We start from the raw sequence: 20,458 nt of genomic DNA, 5'->3' as shown, positions 1-20,458 counted from the left end.
AACAGCCTTTTAAACCTCAATAGATACTAGCTGTCGAGTTTTAAAATCCAGTACTTCTTCACTTAATCTTTGGACAGACTTGCATGGCTTTAACACTTGAACTTGAAATCTTGTTCCTTGAAGTATTAAACACATCTTAGATTTACCCAATTACAAGTAAAGTGCATTTTATCAAAGGATTAGCCTATTCTATAATGACATATGTACCTAACATAATTCACATATGTCCTAATAGGGGTATATGGATTTTACACCCTGATGTTTTAAAATTTGTATTTAACCCCTAAATTTTCAAGGTATTTAGATTTTATACGTACAAATTTTGAAACTTTAGAGTCTAAAATTCAAATAGCCCCAAACTTTATGGTCTAAAATCCACAAATTCCTAAAATTTAGGAGGTAAAATTCAAATTTTGAAACATTAGGATATAAAATCTAAACGATATCAAACTTTAAGATGTAAAATCTAAAATTTGAAATTTTAGGATATAAAATCCAAGCACAGTATAATTTGCAACTTACTCTATTAATTTAATTATAATACAAAATTACACCAAAACGGCCAAACCCACTGACCCACTCATGACTCACCCACATTGCAGACTCTCTTACTCGAAAAGTACTTACTGGTATACAGATTTACAAAGTAAAATACAGTCAGAAAGCAATATCAAATATGCGAGAAGCAGATCAGACGAGCACTATGCTGAGGAGGCGTCATTGCACGATGATCATCATCGAGTTGGCAGCGGTGGCTCTCTTTCTTGACTCTTCAACATTGGTATTTTATGGATTTTGCATTTTTGAAATTAATTAAACATGAATATCTGTATAAATGGGTTTTTTTTTTTTCCAAGGCTAAAAAACTGGGCTTCCTGTGAAATGTTGTTGAATATTGTTTTGTTGTTTTGAACTTTGAATTAATCAAATATATCCCAAAATCAAAGTTCATTCAAGTTGGCTTTGTTGATGGCATTCTTTGCTTTTGCATATGTTCTCTAATATACTCTGTTTCTCTCTTAAATACATTTTAAATTATTGTTTTTAATTTTTCAGTGAACCCAATTCCTATTTGTGAATTTTGGGTGAAAAGACATTGTGAACTTTGGGTTAAACATTAGAGTATTCTTCACCCACCCAAATTTTCCTTTTTCTGTTACAATCCAAACCCTTTTCTCCCTATAGAGGATAAAGACCAGTGAACCACTTGATAGCAAATGTACAAACAAGAAATTATGAGCTTGTTATGTATGGCAAAACTGTTGGGTGCAAATTTTTAATTATATGGCATAGTTAGGAGGAGAATTTAGTATTTTAATTTTGTAGAGCAGTTATGGATATGCTAAAAATGAACTTAGAATTCTAGGAAATATTTGTATTGATAGAAGAATAGAGTATTACTGCATAACTCTTTATTTTTTATTTTTTAGACATTCCTTAGCTTTCATTACACATAACATCTATTTATACATGTATTAAGTCAGCTAGAGTAGTACACAACTGTTGGAAAAAAAAAAAAAAAACTGATTTTGCATCTCATACAAAACTCACAGCGGAAGCAACACGAGAATCTACTTCATTCATGATAGATAACATGTAACCTTGAATTCTAAAATAAAGAAAAGAAAGTGTACCTTGGTGCAATAAAATTCAAAAACAAAACTTTAGAATACCTTCAATCTTCATCCCAATTCCACATGGTGCCCAAGATGAGTGGTCTCTCAATCAATTTTTATGTACGTTAATTTTCCTTTTTGAAAAAGTGTATTTCCAAGATTTTGTAGAGAAAAACTATTTTCTCTTCCTTTTAATCATACATACAATCTAACTACCTTGACAGTTATTTTATTTAATAACTCTTATTAAATAAATAACTGATTATCTAATTGGGTTAGCCTTTTGGGCCAACCCAATTAGGCTTAAGTGTGTGACTTGAGATGGGACTAAAGGGAGTAATAAGACTCCAGTCAACTCTTGACAAGTTCAAAGTTATCATTAATTATATAACAAGTAACACTATGGAAATATAATTGCACTTTAGGCCTTATTAATAGATTATATCCCAAAGTGAACAAAGTCATAATAAATTGTCACTTTGTAAACCCTTCAAAGTAGTTGCCTTAACCCCATTAAGCCTTTCCTCTTTAAGCCAAGCTTAGCCAATAAGCCACCTGCTATATAGTGTTTTCCATCAGATTGAGCCAACTTGTAAGTTTTCATGCATTATCTTTCTTTCAAGTTTGTTTGATCTTGAGTACTATATTGGTTTGAATTTCTGAAATTGTGAAGTGTCTATTTTGTTCATGTATGATTTAACCTTAAAAAAATAAAGACTATTTATCCAGTTTTTGTGAGTTGGAATATGAGTGTATCTTGACATGTTTTTAGTTTAGGGAAGTGTTTACTGCACACACTGTGTGGAACAAGCATTAGCCTTTAATTTATATTTCAGTGACCCTTGTTTCTTTAAAATGTTTCAGCAATATGCTAGCTCCACCAAGTGAGTGTCCATGCACTTGGCAAACAGATCTAAGCCACCTTCAAAGAGCAAGACAGCGAGCAAGGAAGAGAAGGAGAAAATATCTAGTGTTGCCATTCTTTTGAGAATGGGAGATTTTGGGAAAATAAATACTAAGAGTCTGTTTGAGATCCTCTTATTTTGCTGAAATTGAAAATTTTTTGTTGAAAATATTATAGATAAAGCTAAAAGTTAGCTGAAATAGTACAGTGAAACTCATGAATAGTACTAAAAAGTGTAGTGGGGCCACGAATAATAGTAAAAATAAACTGAATAGTAAAATAAGCTAACTTTTTAATTGGTAGCCAAACACACACTAAATAAGTTGGTAAGATTGTTTTTTTCCTGCTAATGTAATAAGTATCAATTAGATAGTTTTCCAAAGTTCTGTTTGTTTGGCTGGAAAACCTTCTATATAGATAGTTTTTCACATTTTCCAGTGTTTAGTAGCACAAAAATAAAATTGGTCAACGTAAAACTATCTTTAATCAATGTGGAAAACCCTAATAAAAATAAGCCATATTTTCTATAGGATGTTTTCCAATTTTTTTTTTTGGTTGGAAAACAATCTCTCTCTCATGAATCACATCTTCTATAAATATTATCTTTTCCTAGCCTCTATAGCCATGGGAAACGGATATATTTTTGGTGCCTACTCTCTCTCACAATAAGATTATGTGAATCAAATTAATGCAAGACACTCTTGTTCATTGCTAAAGCTCAGATTTAGACAATTAACAGTGTTGTAGTAGTTTAAGCCAGTTTCAACCAAGAACTAGTAATCAATGGTAGAATCTAGGACATTTCAATTGAATTTTATGTTGGTTTTAAGGACTTAAATTATCTTGCAATTTTTCATTGCCTATTCGTAAGTTGTTTATCAATTATATCATTAGGTTTCCTCCCCCTGGCCCTGCGGCCTGTTTTGCCTATAAAACTTTTTTGCGTTATCTGATATCACACCTTGTATATTCAAGTTGCAAGAAGTATTGGTGTTCTTGTCATCTTGGATGTTAGGGGAATAGATGCATTGTTCCGACAAGAATTATTAAATTTTGTTGATATTTTAAGCCCAAATGAAGGTAAACTTGGTCGTTTAACAGGAATGGCAACTAAAAGCTTTGAACAGATTACTCAAGCAAGGTCATTCATGTTGAAAAATGACAAGCTCCATAGACAAAGGCTGTTGAACTTCTTTGACAACTATTTAAGCCAATTTTGATTATGTAGGTGCATTTTTGTTAGAATTCGAGCGATTCTATTTGGACAATTTGGCATTTTGGTATTTATCAAACTATTTTTTACTAGATTATTGTGTAGGTTAAACTATTTACCCTATATGGCATTTTGAACTATTGAAATGGAGCTGATGGTTATTTTGAATAATTAGAAGAATGAATATTTTGAATTATGGGCTTATGAAGCTATATGTGTGAGAACTATTTAGGTCATATATATATATATATATATATATATTGGGTTGGGTTTAAGTTACACCTGGTGTAACCCTAAGCAATATTACACCAATCAATATTTTTTAATTGGATGTGAATTTTGACAAATTGACCGTTGGCTTACATTATCTTTGTATATTCTCCATGTTTACAAAATTTCAAGGTGATCAAAGATCAATAGTCATGTCATCTATCAATTGTATAAATTCAAGTTTTTGTTGTCTAAAATAATACACAAAAGATGAGTTTATGGAATGAATGGTAAATAATATCCGATTTGTATGAAAATTGGCATGCATGTTTTGAACATGTAATCCAATGGTAGAATTTTCAAAATATAATTTCATTAACAAGTTATTGGGTGGTGTAACATTGTTTAGAGTTACATCATGTGTAGTTACACTTGGTGTAACTTTAAGCAATTTTATACCACCCAATATTTTTGAATTGGATGCGAATTTTGACAAATCCACCTTTAGATTACATTATATTCATATATTCTTCATACTTGCAAAATTTTAAAGTGATCAAAGATCAATAGCCATGTCATCAATACTAGGACTAGGAGTAGTAGAATTGCTGATTGGATGCAGGTATTCTATCACTACTGTGTCTTAACCAAATTTGGCTCTTACCATATGAGAAGCCAAAGGCAAACCACACTAGATGCTATATTTTTTCCACGTTGTCTCATCAACCACCCTAGACCATTGAATAGAATGAACATGTGAAAATGACACTAGGCTTGAACAAAAATTCTAAATCCCTTTAAGCAGTAACTAAGCTCTAAAGAAGTTCAAAACTATGAACTCCCACAGCTAAAGAGAACAAATCTCATTGAAAGTAGAGTTTTCCTCACTATCTGGACAACAACATTGGATCCAAGTCGGCAAAGAAGCAATCCCAAGCCAACTAGTGCCGGCTCAATGGGTGAGCTAAATAGGCAAGTGCCTAAGGCCCCCAATTAAAAAGGGCCCCTAGAGATATTCCTGTATCAATGGAAGTAATAATTAATCCCTAAATATTCACCCATAAATAAAAAGTAATTGTCTTTTATCAAAGAAAACCAGTTAAAGAAAAATGTTTTCATTGGATGGGTCAATAATTTAATCTGTCACACATAAATGTTAAAAGAACTCATTAATCTTACACTACAAAAAAAATTTATACTCAAATTTTATTTAGAGATGTCAAATATATAACTTTATTTAAATTTTCAATCATAATTTTTTAGTATATGGTTACTTCATTCAATAAATAATGTTTATTTTAGTTGTATAGTCATTGAGTAATGCGATGAGTTTGTTTTAATTTGTAATTTTTTCTCTAAAAAAATAGATTTTAAATGAAAAAAAAAAAACAAAAGTTAAATAAATATTCTATTAATATTCAAAGTATAAGAATATACCTCACTTAAAGTAGTCATTTTAGGCCTCATAATACCTTGAGCTGGCCCTGAAGCCAACCTGCATCAATCAAGGTTGAATAACCCACTTAGCCTATAGCAATGCAATATAGCAAGAAGAAACAATACTAGGAAGACAAGGTTCAATAAATAGTGTTTATTTTAGTTGTATAGTCATTGAGTAATGCGATAAGTTTGTTTTAATTTGTAATTTTTTTTTTCTAAAAAAATAGATTTTAAATGAAAAAAAAAAAGTTAAATAAATATTTTATTCATATTCGAAGTATATGAATAGACCTCACTTAAAGTAGTCGCTTTAGGCCTCACAATACCTTGAGTCGGCCCTGAAGCCAACCTGCATCAATCAAGGTTAAATAACCCACTTAGCCTATAGCAGTGACAATATAGCAAGAAGAAACAATAGTAGGAAGACAAAACTAGTTATAATAATGATTCAAAGATGAGAATAACACTTTTCTTTATCTAACCAATTTTTTTTTCTATTAATTAAAACTCCTGAGACAAATGACAATTTATGATATATAGTATTAAAAAAAAAAAAAAGTAGATATTGAGTTCATATCTTGTCTCCATTCCATCTCATTTTATTTATTTATTTTATAAATATGATAAGATTTAATATCTATGATGCCCTCAATAATGATTACTATTTATCATACAAAGACCCCAATAAGTTTTTTTTTTTTTTTTTTTAATTTTTAATATAAGTCATTGATTACTATTCATCGTACTATACCGATAAATTTATTTATTTTTAATGTAAGCCAATTAGCTTAAGTGATGAAGTCCCTACTTTACCTCCCATATATTGAAATTCCATGCGTTAGGCCGAGGACAATTTACAAAGCTCATTACCATCAAACCATGCGCCATCAGATTATAATTTTTTTTTCTTGAAATTAAACTAATAATGTGCCATCAAATTTTGATTTCTGTGTGATTTTGATTTTTGCTGTTGTTGTGGTGGTGTGGGTGGTGGTGTTTTGGTGGTTTTCCTATTGTGTGGTGGTGGGTTTTGTGTGGGTGGTGGTGGAAAATAGCATTTTCAGAATGTTACCAAACAAATGAAAATATTTTCTAGAACAATGTTCATAATGCAACCAAACACTTGAAAATATTTTCCTTTCCCGAAAATAGCATTTCCGAAAAATAAATATTTTCCGAAAAATATTTTACGGGAACCAAACACAGCCTAAGCCAAACTAGATGGTACTAAATTACTAATAAAGACGAAGTTAGAGAGAGAGATTGAGATAAACAGGTTGTGAGAGAGTGAAATATTGGAGGTGTTTGGATATGAGGGAAGTCTTTGGGCTTTGTGGTTTTGTCTCTCAGTAGAACAAAATTTCAAATTCCAAGTATTTGTTGTTAGTGTATTGCTATGGTGGCCTTCTTGTGATAGGCCCGTTATCTCAATTAGAGAAGGAAAAAAAAAAAAAAAAAACTCCGCTGCCAGGATTTGAACCCGGATTCTTAATTACCAAAGAATTGCCAATGTGCTACAGCGGACCCCATGATATAATCTCATATATTTTTATTCTCATATGCTTATTAAACAAAACTAATTATTACTCATAAATTAGGGAATTAGTTTAGCTCAATGTCAATTAAAGGTTCTTTTAGAACATTATCATGATTCAACTCACCACCATGATAATAATTAACCTAAACATGTCTCCAATCTTACTCTTATTCAAAACCCTATCCTAACATTTTCTACTTCCAAGAATTTTTTGCTCGAGAGTATCATGATTCAAACCTATCCTGTATGATACATAAAATTATTTATTTAAAATATTGATTAGAAAAAGAATGTTACAATCAGAATTTGAATTGATTTCAACAGTAGGGGTGGATGTTCGTTGTTGGAATGTCAGTATGTCACTTGATTTCGTGTTTCCTGTGACAAGACATTGATGGCGTAAAGTATATCTTCATTTTGGTTGACTTGAGGATTGAGGAGATGTTATGAGAATCAGCTCAGTCCATGGATACTTGTAAGGAGGAATAATAGACACTGGACAGACCATAGAGGATTTCTAGCGGGGGATTCTCCAATACCTAAGTCAGAAATGGGCTACTAGTTTATCAATAGGAGGATAGGGTTTTTTTTTTATTTTTATTTTTTATTTTTTAATGTGTAGTCTTACCTTTCTCTTTTCCATTTCAAAATGATCATTATGTGAGATTTTCATTTTAGTTCATCAAATTTGATTTTCTTTTCAAATTTTAGCTGTTAAGAGAAAGGGACAAAAAAAAAAAAAAAAACGATGCCTTCTTTTAGCACTTGACAGCAAAATCAATCACAAAACGACTATCTTAAAATACAACTTAATTGTCTCATTCTAAAAGAATCTATGACATGTGAAGGTGAGCTGTGAGTTCTCTCTCTCACAAGAGAGAAACTCATTGTCTCCCTTATTTCATCTGAATTTTTGGAAATATAGAGAATCTCTCCTTGGCTTCGCTATGAGCTCTGCTCTAGCATGAGCCTCTTCCTATCTTGTCAAAGGGTTGTCCTACCCAACTTGTGGGTATTTCTAGGCCCTTTGTGGAGGTTTATGCAATCCTTTGCGTGGATCTTAAGCCAGCCTTGTGGGGGGGTTTTGTCCAGATCTTGGACCGGTCTGGATTCAAGCTCCTTACAACAAAATGTTTGGAAATAAAATTTCTGTTGTTAATCTCAACAAAAATAAATAAATAAATCTATAACAGGATTCCTTGTTAGCCTAAAAAACATTTCAAGTTGGTAAAGTAGCATAAAAAATGTATTCAATTTAAAATCTCCAATTATATCAAAATGCAATTAAAGCAATCAAATTGGACAATGGTGTACCACTTGAAACTTGAAGACACCCAAGAGGAATATTTTTGTTTCAGACATTTTGATGAATGCTTTGTGTAGACATCTTTCAGTCTTCACTAACACCCATTTACCAAATTTGACGTGATAATTACTTATGATGGTACATTAACAAAGTATCATGCTCGTATACATTAATTTATGTGATAGTAAATATGCAAATTCTATCATCTATGAGCTGTAGCATGAAAAAGAGAAGGAAAAAAACGACTTAGAAATACAAATTTCCCATCATGGATATCATTATTACCGGTTAAATCATTATTTCCCAAACTACAAAATGGCACTAACACACTTGGATGGACTCCACATGGGACTCATTCAATGGCATATGTGATATGACCCACCAAAAGAGATACCCTTAAAGAGGGAATCTTTGATTGAACAAATATTATGGGCTGCAGAGCAGTATCCTTCACTCACTCAATTCCTCTTTGTGAACTTAGGGTTAAACTAAACATCAGAGTATTCTTCACCCCCCAAATTCCTCTTTTCTAAGTTAATCCAAAACCTTTTCTCTCTGTAGGGGATAAAGACCAGTGAGCCACTTAATAGCAAATGTACAAACATGAAATAATGCGCTTGTAATGTATGGCACAAACAAGCTTGAGTGATGTGCTTGCTAATTTGTTATTACAGTCAGAAAACGTGTAAATGGGTCCAAGACTCCAAATATGCATATACAGGCAACTATTTCTGTCTTTTGTAATTGTTTTTCTATTCATTCCCTTGTTGGTTCTCTTCACTTTTCACTTCGAAATGAGTTGTACTTCATTTTCCTTTTTGACAATAATATTCATTTCTTTTGGGAAATTTTTTATATTTTAGAAGACCTGTTGTGAGTCTAAGACATCAAGAAATTAATGTTTAGTTTATACTTTTGCTCTCTTCAATAAGTGGATCGTCTTGCATTGCTCCCTCTATAAAACCAGACAGCCCCTACACTTCCCACTCCACACATGACATGAGAAAGGGGTCTTAACTCTTCAACGTAGTTGCCTTTAACCCTGTTTTCACTATACCCTTTAAGCCACTATAGAGCTTACACTCTGTCAGCCACACACTTTCCCCTGAACTTCTCAAAGGCCAGGCCAAGCCACCAACTATAGTGTTTTCCATCAAATTGTACCTTGTCAGTCTCTTAAGTTTATTTATTTATTTTTCGTTGAAAATCTCTAAAGTTTATTTATTGAGCACTATCAAGTGAGCGCCAATAATCTTGTAATTCAACTAACAATTTTTTATCTTTTCAGTGGATATATATAAGGTTCAAATCCTTACTTCCCATTGTAATTATCAAATTATAAAAAGAAAAAAGTTTTAAGTAGGTGTTATTGGTTGCTGAAATTTAAATTACGAGTGTTGTTGTTCCATCTATCAACTTTATTTACATCAAATTACAATATTCCAAGTAGCAATTATGTGGATTAGAGGTCAATTGTCCCGTTAAAGAGTTAAGAGTCTCAAAGACTCAGGCGACTCATTCTAATCCTCAGGAAATAGTGACTTTTCTATCATCTACGAGCTGTAGTGCAAAGTGACATAATAGGTCTTATAAATGCAAATTTCCTATAATGGATATTATTTTGACCTATAAAATTATTATTTCCCAAACTAGGAAATGGCACCTTGGAATTTGAATTGACGCCACACAGGACTCATAATATAGCATATGTGATAGATGATCGGATTAGGACCCACCCAAAGATACCCCTAGACCTTGCAGGTTGTCAAGTAAAGACTTTTTCTTTTTAATACTAGATTATAAATTTTTACTCTAAATTATTGAGTTTTAAAATTTTGAGTTGTTTCATGTTAATTAGTCTCTCAAATTTGAGATTTTCATTTTAGTTCATCAAATTTGATTTCCTCTTTAAAATGATCATTTTGTTTAGCCTTTGTAAAGAGAAAGGTAACACTTATCAGCCAGATGACTTACAAAGATAGATGAAAGGGCAATCATGAAATACAACTTAATTGGCTCAACTTAAAAGAATCTATGATATAGCCAAAAAAAATGTCAAGTACGCAAAGTAAAATAAAAATTGTATTCAATTTAAAAACTCCAATTATATCAAAATGCAATTATATAAAGAATCAAATTCAACAATGGTGCACCAAAAATTTCTAGACTACTAGATCAACCTTTGGAAAAGTACTTTAAGCTTGAAGAGACCCAAGAGGAATATTTTTGTATCAAACATTTTGATGAATGCTTATGCTTTGCATCCACATCTTTGATCTTTCAGTCTTCACTACCATAATAACTTTTGATGGTACATTAACAAAGTATCATGCTCGTACATTAACTTATGTGATAGTAACCATGCAAATTCTATCATCTATGAGCTGTAATATGAAAGAGACTAGAGAGAGAGAGAGAAAAAAAAAAAAAAAAACTTAGAAATACAAATTTCCCATATCATGAATATTATTATTGCAGGTTAAATCATTATTTCCCAAACTAGGAAATGGCACTAAAAGTCTAAAACACTTTAATAGACTCCACATGGGACTCATTTGATGGCATAGGTGATATGACACGCCAAATAAAATATATAGCCCTAAACTTTGCATGGTGTGAAAACCGAATTAAAAAAAAAAAAATTATTACATTTTGATTCTTAAAATTTAGAGTTAGTTTCATTTTATTCTCTTAAATTTGAAAATTTTCATTTTAGTTTACAAAGTTTGATTCTCTTTCCAAAATTGTCATTATGTCTATGCCCTTACTAATTTCGCCATTAAGAGAAAAGAGAGAAAACAAGGAAAGAAAATAATGTCGTTTTGTTGTCACCTATGACCTAACAACTAGATCAATCACAATGAATCAATGACAAATAAAATGACCATCTTTAAATAGAACTTAATCGCTTCCCCCTTTAAAGAATCTATGAAATGGTTCCCTATTAGGGTAAAAATTTCAGTTTTGCAAAGTAGCGTAAGAATTGTATTCAATTTAAAATTTCCAAATTAGATAAAAATGCAATTAAAGAAATCAAATTCGACAGTGGTGTACCAAAAATTTCTACTCTATAAGAGGTTGAAGCTTTGGATCTCTACTAATAACAAATTGAAAGAGACCCAAGAGGAAAATTTTTGTATTAAACATCTTCATGCATGCATTAGTTACATCAACATCTTTTGTCTTCACTAACTCACATTTTCCATAGGTGGTATAACTTTTGACGGTACATGAACAAAGTAATCATGCTCGTCCTATTTTGAGGACATGGGGATGCTGTGATCATCTTGACAAGGTATATCGAGTGCTAGTGCATGAATAATTAAACTTCTTTCTATAATTCTATTTATATATTGACAAGGTATCACATGATCATAGTATTTTCACTATTCTTGACACAAATATTTATATCTATATCAACTTTTTGAAATGTTGTTTGAGAATTTTTCGAAATTGGGAATCAAATATTTTTTGAAATTGGGATATTGACAAATTTTGGAATTCAGATATTGAACACAATTAAATTTTTAACTACATAATTATTTTGTGTGCAATTATTTATTAACTATGAAATATAAAAAAAAAAAAAAAAAACTTAGAAATACAAATTTCCCATATCATGAATATTATTATTGCAGGTTAAATCATTATTTCCCAAACTAGGAAATGGCACTAAAAGTCTAAAACACTTTAATAGACTCCACATGGGACTCATTTGATGGCATAGGTGATATGACACGCCAAATAAAATATATAGCCCTAAACTTTGCATGGTGTGAAAACCGAATTAAAAAAAAAAAAATTATTACATTTTGATTCTTAAAATTTAGAGTTAGTTTCATTTTATTCTCTTAAATTTGAAAATTTTCATTTTAGTTTACAAAGTTTGATTCTCTTTCCAAAATTGTCATTATGTCTATGCCCTTACTAATTTCGCCATTAAGAGAAAAGAGAGAAAACAAGGAAAGAAAATAATGTCGTTTTGTTGGCACCTATGACCTAACAACTAGATCAATCACAATGAATCAATGACAAATAAAATGACCATCTTTAAATAGAACTTAATCGCTTCCCCCTTTAAAGAATCTATGAAATGGTTCCCTATTAGGGTAAAAATTTCAGTTTTGCAAAGTAGCATAAGAATTGTATTCAATTTAAAATTTCCAAATTAGATAAAAATGCAATTAAAGAAATCAAATTCGACAGTGGTGTACCAAAAATTTCTACTCTATAAGAGGTTGAAGCTTTGGATCTGTACTAATAACAAATTGAAAGAGACCCAAGAGGAAAATTTTTGTATTAAACATCTTCATGCATGTATTAGTTACATCAACATCTTTTGTCTTCACTAACACACATTTTCCATAGGTGGTATAACTTTTGACGGTACATGAACAAAGTGATCATGCTCGTCCTATTTTGAGGACATGGGGATGCTGTGATCATCTTGACAAGGTATATCGAGTGCTAGTGCATGAATAATTAAACTTCTTTCTATAATTCTATTTATATATTGACAAGGTATCACATGATCATAGTATTTTCACTATTCTTGACACAAATATTTATATCTATATCAACTTTTTGAAATGTTGTTTGAGAATTTTTCGAAATTGGGAATCAAATATTTTTTGAAATTGGGATATTGACAAATTTTGGAATTCAGATATTGAACACAATTAAATTTTTAACTACATAATTATTTTGTGTGCAATTATTTATTAACTATGAAATATATTTATTTGTTCTTATTATGCAATAATTTACATTACACTTTTTGTTCATTATGTAATTTTTTTTTTTAAGAAACAATTTTATTTTGTAATTAAATATTCAACTAAACTAAAAGATGAAACTCACCCATGTTCTAACTGAAGCCAAGGCTATGGAGGAAGGAATGCAGTTTGCTTGGGAGATGGGTATTAGAACTACGATTTTTGAAGGTGATTCATAGGTGGTTTTTCACTACCTGCTTGGTTCGACCACTCCTCTATCAAGCATCTCTAACATTATCTCAGGGTTTTTGTTACATGCTTAGAGGTTTAGTGATTGCAAATTTTCTTTTGTTCCATGGGATGGTAACAAAGCTGCACATGGTCTAGCTCAATATGCTTGTCAGAGTTTAGTTCTTGATGCTAGAAACCTATTAGAGTTTAGTCCTTGATACTAAAAACCTATTACAGTCTAGTTCTTGGATAGAAGAAACTCTATGTATCATTGAGCACTTAGTGTTTCAAGATGTAATGTTTTTATCCTTATCTGAATAAAATGAACTACTTTTCATTAAAAAAAAAGATACAATAGGCATGTAAAAGAGAAAAAAAAAATGATCCCAATGCATGTGTGGATAGTAATTGTCCACACTGCAAGCTACAGTACCGCCAAGATTAAAAACAAAGACATTTGCACTTTGAAATACTTGCAAGCTACTAAACCCCGTTTAACATTATATGAAGGGTAAATTTGTAAAATATACCCTAAAGTTTGAGTATGTTTAGATTTTACAAGTTAAAGTTTCAAAATTTGAATTTTATCTCTTGAAGTTTGAGGGGTTTGGATTTTACACTGATATTTTAAAATTTGAATTTAATCTCTAAAGTTTCTAAGTGTTTAGATTTTACACGCATAAATTCTGAAATTTTACGGTGTAAAATTTAAATAGCCCCAAATTTTATGGATTGAAATTCACAAACTTCTAAAATTTAGGGTGTAAAATCTAAATTTTGAAATATTAGGATGTAAAATCTAAGGGAGTAAAATCTAACTTTTAAAATTTTAAGATGTAAAATCCAAACACTTTAAACGTTAAAATATAATTTGCAATTTACTATTAGTTATAATTCAAAATTACACCTAAACGGCTAAACCCACTGACCCAATGCACACAGACTACACAGTCACATACCTACTCACGACTCACCCACATTACCAATTTACCAGACCCGAACTTGAAAGTACTAACTTTACCAATATCACAAAATACAGATTACAGAGTAAAATACAGTCAGAAAGCAATATCAAATACGCGAGAAGTAGATCGGACGACTATGCTGAGGAGGCTTCACTGCACGATGATCATCGGAAAGTTGGCAGCAGTGGCGTGGCGTCCTGTACACACTCAAACTCTCTCTCTTGACTCTTCAACACTGGTATTCATGAATATCTGTATAAATGGTTTTTTTTTTTTTGAAAGGCTAAAAACTGTGCTTCTTGTGAAATGTTTTTAGACTATTGTTTGTTGTTTTGAACTTTGAATTAATCAGATATCCCAGAATCAAAGTTCGTTCAATTTGGCTTTGTTGATGGCATTCTTGGCTTTTGCATATGGTCTAATATACTCTGTCTTTCTCTTATACATGTTAAAATTATTGTTTTTGCATCTACATAAGCACTTGTTTTTAATTTTTGAGTGAACCCAATTCCTATTTGTGAATTTTGGGTGAAAAGACATTATGAACTTTGGGTTAAACATCAGAGTATTCTTCACCCACCCAAATTTTCCTATTTCTGTTATAATCCAAACCCTTTTCTCCCTATAGAGGATAAAGACCGGTGAACCACTTGATAGCAAATGTACAAACAAGAAATGATGAACTTGTTATGTATGGCAAAACAAGCTTTGCGTGATGTGCTTGCTAATTTGTTATTTACAGTCAGAATACGTGTAAATGGGTCCGAGACTGAAGACTCCATGATGCATGTATGGGAAACTATTTGCGTCTTTTGTAATCATTGCTTTATTCATTTCTATTTTGGTTCTCTTCACTCTTCACTTTTTACTTCGAAATGAATTTTACTTCATTCTCCTACTCTTTGTGAGGATAATATTCATTTCCTTTGAGAACATTTTTTACTTTTTAGAAGACTTGTTGCGAGTCCAAGACATCAAGAACTTAATTAATGTTTTAGTGTAAAATTTGGCCCTCTTCAATAAGTGGCCCATCTTGCATTTGCTCCCTCTATAAAACCGGACAAGCCTCATACACTCCTCACTCCACACATGACATGAAGAAGGGGTCTTAACTCTTCAAAGTTGTTGCCTTAACCCCATTAGCCCTTTCCTATTTAAGCCAAGCTTAGCCAAGCCAAGCCACCTGCTATACAGTGTTTTCCATCAAATTGAGCCAACTTGTAAGTTTTCATGCATTATCTTTCTTTCAAGTTTGTTTGTTCTTGAGTATTATATTGGTTTGGATTTCTGAAATTGTGAAGTGTGTGTTTTGTTCATGTATGATTTATCCTTTTTAAAAAAAGGATCATTTATCTAGTTTCTGTGAGTTGGAATATCTGTGTATCTTAACATACTTTTTGTTTAGGGAAGTGTTTATTGCACACACTATGTGGAACAAGTATTGGCCTTTAATCTATATTTTAGTGACCCTTGTTTCTTTAAAACATTTCAGCAATATGCTAGCTCCACCAAGGGAGTGTCCATGCACTTGGCAAACAGGTCTGAGCCACCTTCAAAGAGCAAGACAGCGAGCCAAAAGGAAGAGATGGAGAAAATATACTAGTGCTGCCTTTCTTTTGAGAATGGGAGATTTTGGGAAAATAAATAATAAATAAGTTGGTAAGTTTTTTTAGCTTTTTTGGCTTTTTTCCCCTGCTAATGTGACAAGTATCAATTAAATAAAATTTAGGACAAGTTTCACTTTAAACCTATAGTTTAGGGGTGGACTTTTTTTTTTTATAAACAGGGGTAAACTTTTGAAAAATAACAAAATAAACTTGTTGAAGTTAACATTGGTATAACGTTGTATTGAAAAACATCTAATCTTTTAGTTTTTATATCAATTTGATCCATTAATGTGTATTCCTGTAGAATTGCTGTTTATGGTTTTTTATAATATTGCAAACTGCTATCACATTGTTTGTCATTGTTACATGTATATGGTTCATGATTATATATAATATAAGCAATATTTTGCTTAAAATACTTTTGCTAGCAGCTGTAGAAAAGTATTCTCTAAAACTTGTGTGGGTGTAATTTGTTTAGGCCGTCTAGAAGTCTTGATGCACAAGAACTGTGTTCAAGAATTCACACAAAGTCGGCCATTCAGCTGCCAATGCATAAATCTATAAATGAGGGTTCGGAGGATCGAACCTGACTGAATGGAGTGGAGTGCCTTACATCTCTCCAAATACTTTTTCAAAATGTAAAACAGCATTACAAAACGATGCTGAACATGCAGAAAGAGCAGAGAAAGTAATATCAGTCAAGGTGGTGCCAGAAATAGGAAAATCCTGTGATTTCAGATTCGACAACCTCAGAGCTATGTATGTGGCAGAGGCAAAGAAGAAGAGTGAGAGTTTGAAAAGGAGCAAATAAATATTGTATATTGTTCTGAAGAAGTAAGAAGAAGAGTGAGAGTTTGAAAAGGAGGAAATAAATATTGTATATTGTTCTGAAGATCGAGGATTAAAATAGGAAATTTCTTAAAAGTGATTCGTTAAATTTGTTTACGTTTACAGTTTCATGACTTCTGTGTTTCAAAATGTTGAAAAGTTAAGAGCATCTTTGTTTCTTAACTTAAATCACTTTGCTATCAGGAAAACTACTTCTGGTTGACTAGGACTAGTAGAATTGCTGATTGGATTCAGGTATTCTATCACTACTGTGTCTTACCTAAATTTGCCTCTAACCATATGAGAAGCCAAAGGCAAACCCCACTAGCTGCTATATTTTTTCCACATTGTCTCATCAACCACCCCAGACCATTGAACAGAATGAACAAGTAAAAAAGACACTAGGCTTGAACAAAAATTATGATTCCCTTTAAGCAGTAACTAAGCTCGAAAGAAGTTCAAAACTGTGAACTCCCACAGCTAAAGAGAACAAATCTCATTGACAGTAGAGTTTACCTCACTGTCTGGACAACGACATTGGATCCAAGTCGGCAAAGAAGCAATCCCAAGCCAACCTGCATCAATCAAGGTTGAGTAACCCACTTAGCCTATAGCAGTGACAATATAGCAAGGAGAAACAATACTAGAAAGACCAAGCTTGTTAGAATAATAATGGTTCGATGATGAAAATAACATTTTTTCTTTTCTAACCAAATTTTTTTTTTCCTATTTATTAAAACTTTTGAGACAAATGACAATTTATGATATATAGTATAAAAAAAAAGTAGATATTGAATTCACATTTTTTGTCGACTCTAACACATTTTATCTATTTATTTTATAGATACAATAGGATTTGGCATCTATAACACCCCTTAATGATAAAGATTACTAGTTATCATACAAAGACACCAATAGTTTTTTTTTTTTTTTTAATATTTTTTTAAATTTTATTTTAATGTAAGTGATTGATTACTATTCATCTTACTACACCTATAAATTTATTTATTTTTAATGTAAGCCAATTTGTTCAAGTAAATGAAGTCCCTACTCTACTTCCCAAAAGATACTGAAATTCCATGTGTTAGGCCAAGGACAATTTATCAAAGCTCATTATACCATCAAACCATGTGCCATCAGATTATACTTTTTTTTTTTTTTTTTTTCCTTGAAATTAAACTTTTGCCCCTAAGTCGAACTAGATGGTACTAATAAAGATGAAGTTAAAGAGAGAAAGATTGAGATTTGCAAGAGAGTGAAATATAGGGGGGGTGTTTGGTTATGAAGGAAGTCTTTGGGCTTTGCGTTTCTGTCACTGAGCAGAACAGAAATTCAAATTCCGAGTATCTGTCATATATTTATATTCTTATATGTTTATTAAATAAAACTAATTTTTACTCATAAACTAGGGAATTAACTCAGCTCAATGCCAATGAAAGGTTGTTTTAGAACGTTATCATTGATTCAACTCACCACAAGGATAATAATAGGCTACTAGTTTATCACAGGAGGATAGTTTTGTTTTTTTTGTGTGAGTGTGTGAATATGTGTAATCGTACCTTTCTCTTTTCCTTTTCAAAATGATCATTCTATCTAGCTATTAACAGAAAAGGGGAAAAAATTATGCATTCTTTTGGAACTTAACAGCTAAATCAATCAAAAAGATAGATAAAATGGCCTTCTTGAAATACAACTTAATTGTCTTCCCTTAAAAGAATCTATGATGTGAGATGGTGAGTTGCGAGCTCTCTCTCTCTCTCTCTCTCTCTCTCTCTCTCTCACAAGAGAGAAACCCGCTGTCTCCCCCTTTTCATTGAAATTTTGCAAATAGAGAGAATCTCTCCTTGGCTTTGCTATAAGCACTGCTCCAGCATGAGCATTTCTCTGTCCTATCAAAGGGTTGTCCTACCCCTCTTGTCTGTATTTCTTCACCCTTTGTGGCAGTTTTTACCGTCCCTTGTGTGGATCTTAAGCTAGCCTTGTGGGGTTTTGTCTCTCTCATTGGTGGCAGTCCAGATCTTCCTAGGAACGGTTTGGATCTAAGCTCCTTACACCAAGATGTTTGGATCTAAAGATTGGAGTTTTAGCACTGGATGGATTCCTCCTCATGGCCACCGAGCTTTGTTCTCTTCCAACATATACTGTTATTGTATTTTCTTTCCTAGTATTTTGATTTTAGCAATAAAATTTCTATCGTTTATCTATAAAAAGAGAAAAGATAAATCTATGACATGATTCCTTGTTGGCCTTAAAAAATGTCAAGTTTGCAAAGTAGCATAAAATTTGTATTCAATTTAAAATCTCCAATTATATCAAAATGCTATTAAGGCAATCAAATTCGACAATGGTGTACCAAAAATTGGCACACCACTAGATCAACCTTTGAAAAAGTACTTAAGCTTTACATATCCAATATTAACCATTTTTTTTTTTTTTTTGGAGAAAGTACTATTAACGACCTGAAACTTGAAGATACCTGAGAGTAGGACGGACTCAGGTGGGGCCCAGGCCCCCTTGGGTCCATTTTTTTTTAAGTAATTATATATTTAATTTTTATAGTTGAGCCCTCTTCCAAAATCTTAGACTCTTCTTATTCTCAATAAGCCTAGCTAGTCTCACTCAATCATTTGCTCCTTCTTTGACACAGTCATGTCTTCGGATTAGGGCCAAGACTCAATATATAATTTCAGGCCCTTATCCCTAAAATGTCTTATTGAAGAAGCTAAACCTAAATTTTTTTGCACATACAATAAACTGGTATAAATAACAGTTGGTTGTAGCAAGCTGTTAAAAATAAAATTCAATATTTTATTAAGACTATATATCTTCCTTCAATTAAAAAACTCAAATTCTCTCTCTTCATTTATTATTTTAATAAGTTGTTTATATTATTTTAAATGAAGTGATAAAAAAAATAACATTTGATATCGGGCATATTAAGTGAGATAGTAAAATAAATAAAATAGTTTTTTGATGTGCTAAAAGCTAAAATTTTTAGTATCACCACTGTGAATGTTTTAACTTCAACAAATAAACAAAAATCCTAGCCAGCCTAATATTAAAAAAAAAAATATTGGTTTTATCTTTGTTGGTAAATGATTGCATCTTAATGTATTTAGAAACAACAATTTTATATATTTATAATTTTTTGATACTATATGGATGCTTATTTAGAGTTTTTTTTTTCTTTATACTTTGGCCCTTGCTAGCTTAAAATCTTGAATTCGTCACTGATCAAAGGAATATTTTTATATCAAACACTTTGATGAATGCGTTGCATAGACATCTTTCAGTCTTCACGAACACACATTTACCATATTTTACGTGAAAATAACTTAATTTAAATGGTACATTAACAAAGTATCATGCTCGTACATTAACTTATGTGATATTTCTCAAAAAAAAAAAAAATTATGAGATAGTAACTATGCAATTTCTATTATATATGAGCTGGAGCATAAAAAGGAGCAGCCAAAAAAAAAAAAAAAACAATTTAGAAATACAAATTTCCCATTATGGATTTCATTATTTTTTTTTTGGATAAGATGGATATCATTATTACGGGTTAAATAATTATTTCCCAAACTAGAAGATGGTACTAAAACGCTTGAATGGACCGCACTTTTTTTTTTTTTTTTTATATTACTGAATGGACTGCACATAGGACTCATCAATGGCACATGTGATATGACCCACCGAAAGAGATAGCCTTAAAGAGGGAATCTTTCTTCTCTGTTTTTTTTTTTGGTGTGGAGAATTAAAGAGGGAATCTTTGATTGAGCAAACATTTTGGGCTGCAGAGTAGCATCCTTCCCTCACTCAATTCCTCTTTGTGAACTCAGGGTTAAACTAAACATCAGAGTATTCTTAACCCACCTAAATTCTT

The 20,458-nt window shown here is 31.6% G+C and overlaps 1 long non-coding RNA gene across 1 annotated transcript; it reads left to right on the top strand.

Moving 5' to 3' along the window:
- The first annotated feature begins 14,132 nt into the window (after positions 1-14,132).
- LOC112020840 (uncharacterized) lies at positions 14,133-16,689 on the top strand. Its single transcript, XR_002883810.2, has 3 exons — positions 14,133-14,375; positions 15,630-15,796; positions 16,223-16,689. It is a non-coding gene; the product is annotated as an uncharacterized LOC112020840 (long non-coding RNA).
- The last annotated feature ends 3,769 nt before the right edge of the window (positions 16,690-20,458 follow it).

Source organism: Quercus suber, unplaced genomic scaffold (genome assembly GCF_002906115.3).
Source record: "Quercus suber isolate HL8 unplaced genomic scaffold, Cork oak 2.0 scaffold_400, whole genome shotgun sequence".
Classification (NCBI taxonomy): domain Eukaryota; kingdom Viridiplantae; phylum Streptophyta; class Magnoliopsida; order Fagales; family Fagaceae; genus Quercus; species Quercus suber.
This window is presented reverse-complemented; position numbering and strand designations above follow the sequence as displayed.